Source organism: Canis aureus, unplaced genomic scaffold (genome assembly GCF_053574225.1).
Source record: "Canis aureus isolate CA01 unplaced genomic scaffold, VMU_Caureus_v.1.0 ptg000196l_RagTag, whole genome shotgun sequence".
In the NCBI taxonomy this organism is placed as follows: Eukaryota; Metazoa; Chordata; class Mammalia; order Carnivora; family Canidae; genus Canis; species Canis aureus.
This window is the reverse complement of record NW_027554474.1, coordinates 231,101-236,061: the sequence shown is the minus strand read 5'-3', so window position 1 is coordinate 236,061 and position 4,961 is coordinate 231,101.

The following is a 4,961-nucleotide window of genomic DNA, read 5'->3' as shown; positions in this document are numbered from 1 at the left end:
AGAAGGGTAGCTATATTTTCCAAATATTAGTATTAGTTAATACTAATGACATTTTATGTCATATATGTTTGTATGCATAAGTATATACCCATATATGTATATATTTGCATTTTAATTTATTTTTTTTTTAATTTTGTTTATTTATTCATGAGAGACACAGAGAGAGAGAGAGAGAGGCAGAGACACAGGCAAAGGGAGAAGCAGGCTCCATGCAGGGAGCCCCACGTGGGACTTGATCCCAGGTCTCCAGGATCAGGCCCTGGGCTGAAAGCGGTGCTAAACCACCGAGCTACCCGGGCTGCCCTATATTTGCATTTTTAGAATTAAGATAATTGAAACTAGAAAACTGGAATACATCAGCTTTGGGTTTAATTTAAATCTTTTACACTAATCTACGTCAATTTTCTATACCTACCACTTACATGAGCTCTATTCCAAATGTCTAAGATCTTTGTAACTAGTCACCTTTCATGTATCTTATTTTTACTTTTAAAAACATCCCCCCGGGTGTCCCTGGGCGGCTCAGAGGTTTGGCGCCTGCCTCCGGCCCAGGGCGTGATCCTGGAGTCCCGGGATCCAGATCCGCGTCGGGCTCCCTGCATGGAGCCTGCTTCTCCCTCTGCTTGTGTCTCTGTCTGTCTCTCTCTTTCTCTGTGTCTCTCATGAATGGATGAATAAAATCTTAAAAAAACAAAAAAACAAAAAAACACGTCCCCCACTACCAAGGGATGACTTCTAGGTACCTTAAATGCCATTAATTATTATGCAGTAAAAAGAAAAATCCCTAATGAAAGAAATCAAATTAAAAATCTAAGTTCATACTGGATACCTGCAATAAAAAGGTCATGCCTCTTAGCACATCTTGAATAATAGCGTCCATTCTTAGCCTTATAACTTCTTACGAGTCAGCGCTTTCATCTCTCCTTACACAATACTCTTTAAGTATTATGGAACATTCCCAACAGTTACTCCTGGGCCACGTTCATGTACTGTGGTGCATTGCCACAGTGTTTCTCAAAGGGTGGTCTATAGTCCACCTGTCTAGAGCAATATGGAGTTTGAAAAAAAAAAAAAAAGACTGCTGGGCCATACCCTAAATGGACTGACTGAGAGTCTCTATGAATAAGACCTGAAAACTGTATTTCAATAGCTCCTAAGGTAACTGAGAAGCACACAAAAGTTTAAGAACCCTTGATCCACAGGAGTTTCAGTGGCAAGAGAAGCAGACTATCATTTATATTCATTGGTCCATGATGCTAAATGCAAGGGAAATAAAAATCAGCCTTCTCAAAGAAAAAAGTTAAAGAATGCTTGAGGATGAGTAAGCCATTACATGGAAAACTAATCCCCTCAACAAATACAACTGTGTATGTAGAATGCTCCAGTGTATGATGTCATGCTGAACAGGATGAGTGTGGCTCTGGCCCATGCGAGATTGGGATAGGCATATAGTTATAGAATTGCACTTTGCTGTATTCCTGCAAGCATGAAGACAATCTCCCTAGGGCACTTGATTTGCTCCTCATCAAAGAAAAGAAAACAAGGAGAACTTTCTGCTAATGCTATAAAAATATATCTATAAGTTCCTAAAACTGAGAGAAGACAAATTGACGTGTTGACCAGTTTAAAATACTCTCCTAAAATAGGAAGACCTGACCCAGTATGCCGGACCCCTGGCCAAGCCAACTAATGGTATTGCCTCCAAAAGTTTATCAAAATATATGTTATATGTTTGTCTTCTAAAACACTGCTTCCTAACCTTTCCCCTGTCAGCAGAAAAGTATGGGATATTTGTATGGCACCCTGGAATAAATGGACAAAGTTGCGGTGGCTTGGATGCAACTGGTCTGGGGCTTTTTCTTGCTCTTGGTCTCTCCCAACAGTCCAATGGCTAAGGACTTGCTATTCGAAGTGTGGTGCCAGACAGGAAGCAACAGGAGCACCAAGGTGCATATTAGAAGTTCAGAATCTCAGACTCTACCTCAGACCTACTGGATCAGAATCTGCATTTTAAGTAGATTCCCAGATGGTTAATATTCATAGTAAAGCTTGAGAAGCACTGGATAAGGAGTACACTTAAACTTAGAAAAAGGAATTAAATGTTGCTAAAGTATTCCTTCCATGATTGCCTTTATTAATTATCCGAATTTGATATGGTTTTAATATTTTCTATAAAGTTGATTTGGATGGACCCTAAAGGTATGTTACATGTATAAATGTGATTTAATTGTTATAAGTGTGCTGAATGCATAAAACTGTTTTATATACATTGCTAAAATTTCTGATTTGGGACATGTGGTCACTATAACTTTTCTAACACTATTTAAGTATTTCATATTATTATCCGAAACCACATGCTAGACGAGAAAATTTCATAAGTCTTCTACTTTCTTCAGTAGAAAGCAACTTTATTTGCCCTTATATTGTTGACTTCATATTTCATGGGGACACTCTTCTGATATCCTAGATTCTGATGAATTAGTCCACATTCAGACTATTTGTTGTTTAAATTAATTTATTAAGTTTGAATGCCAAATTTTATAGTTGTCTCTTAGGTAACTGTGGTATGTAGAGATATTCTTCATCAGTCAATTGCTTTTCTACTCAGTTATACTGGGCAGCCATTGCAGCATCCATCATAATTGTATTCAAATTTTGTATATTTACACAGATTACTGGAATGATGTGTAAATTATTATTGATTCAGCTCTCTTTCCTAACCCTTAGGGTATCTGTGTACAGATTTGTGTGCAAGCAGGATGTTTCTGTTAAGATTTAATATTCCATAATAAGTGACTTCAGCCTCTTACTTTTTAAATTGTGACACCAGTTTCTAATTTATTTTAGATACTAGTTTCTCATCTATTCTAGAGAATATATAACACATTATGTATAATTGCAGACATTTACATTGTTTACAAATTATAGAGTACTTCTTCAACATTCTGAGAAACTTACAAATGGATAACTTGAACATAATGCTTTTTAAATAATCTTCTACATACTAAGTGAGAATAAATTAGGCCTATTACAAATAGTGCTGCTATGAGCATTCTTGACATGATTTTTGGTGGACCTATGCACTGACTGATAATTGGTTTTAATAATTATTACTAAACAATTACTTTTGCTGTACTGATTTCATGCCAGATGAGAGTTCAAATGTTCAAACTTGGATAAATATTTGGATTGGATAAATATCCAATATATTGGATAAATATTCAGAATTTTAATCACTTGGCTCCTCGGCTCAGTTGGTTAAGCATCTGACTCTTGATTTCAGCTCAGGTCATGATCTCAGGGTCCTGAGGTGGAGCCCTGTGGGGCTCCTCACTCAGCATGGAGTCTTCTTGAGAATCTCTCTCTCCCTCTCTCTCTCTACCCTTCCTTCTGCTCTCTCTGTCTCTCTCTCACACAAATAAATAAATGAAATCTTTAAAAAAATAATTGTAATAACTTAGCTGACTTGACTTTCCCTTTCAGTTTGTCATTTAAATTTATTTAAAGATTTTACCACAGGTACCACATTTTTAGTTTCCACTTTAAGTTAATCTATAGGAAATAGTCTATTGCTTTATAGAATCTATTTAAAGGTAATTTTATATGCTTCTGAATTTCCCTTTTAGCAAAATAATCCTTCAAATGATTGCAGATTGATAACTATTAGTGAAAAGAAGTGATTCCACTCTACTTCATTTCCATAGGCTGGTTATTAATTTATTGAAATCAGAGGAGATTATGCACTGCTAACTGGGGGCAAGACCTCTTGAAAAGTGTAATCAAGAATGACCACATATGTTTAGTGCTGATCCAGGCGATGACTCCTCCTTCACAAAGATAACCCTTTGCAAAGGGGTAGAATAAAGTCACAGTATACAGATCCTCCACACAGGCAGGACTTGGCCTAGTCATCACTCCCAGAATTCAGGAGAAAAGAGTAGGACTACAGGCCTCATAGCTTTCTCAAATGCTATAAGAAGGTCCTGGTCAAAAAAATAATAATAAATGGACAAAATAATTATTAAGTGTGCTGAATGCTATGAAGGAAACAAATGGGGCTGGATGAAGAGTAATAGAGGGCTAACATATTTTATTTAGACCAGGAAATCAGAGAAAGCATCTTGGAGCAGGTGCATCTAAACTAAGATATAAAGGATGAAGACAAGAAGAATTTGCAGAAAGAAAGTATGTGCAGGGGCCATAAGGTGGGAATATGCTTAGAGTTTCCAAGGACTTATAAGAAGATCAAGGCAGTTGAGGCTAAGTGACAATTGAATGGGAGAGTGACACAAGATGTGTTTAGAAAGCTGGAGGGATGGGGGTGGGGGCCTGGATTACATGGGGAATGCCAGACCATAGTAAAGAATTGGGATTTTGTTCTAGTGGTACTGAGAAGCTATTGAAAAATTTTAATGTGAACAGTGATATGATCCCATTTGTGTTTTTGAAGATCACTCTCAGAGGTCTGTAGGGAGAAGGTCAGAAAGGGTGTTGGCAAAAACCCTCTAGGAAGCTGGTGAGCTGTCAAGTGCATGGGAACATGGCAGCCTAAACAGGGCTTCATTACAGATTAAATGCGAGATTAAGAGAAAAGAAAGAATTATGGATTTATTCACAAACTTTTTTTTTACAAGGTTTCTGCTATGAAGAGGGAAATACTATAGTGGTAATAGTTGTTAGGAAGCCCCTCTTTATTTTAAATTTCACCAAACAATTTGGAATCACCCATTAAATGAATAATTAGCAAATATTAGAATATTAGGCTTAATAAGAGGTTGCAGTGCTTTCCCTTGACTAACAAATATGTAATATAAATAGCTGTATATATTTTATAAAATGGAAGTTATAGAATAATCTCTTTAAAATAGCAGCCAATTACTGAGTGGTCATTGCTGGGTTAGGTGCTTTCTTATTTCATTTGGTCTTTGCAAGAACCCTGTGATGCAGGCAATACTGTCCCC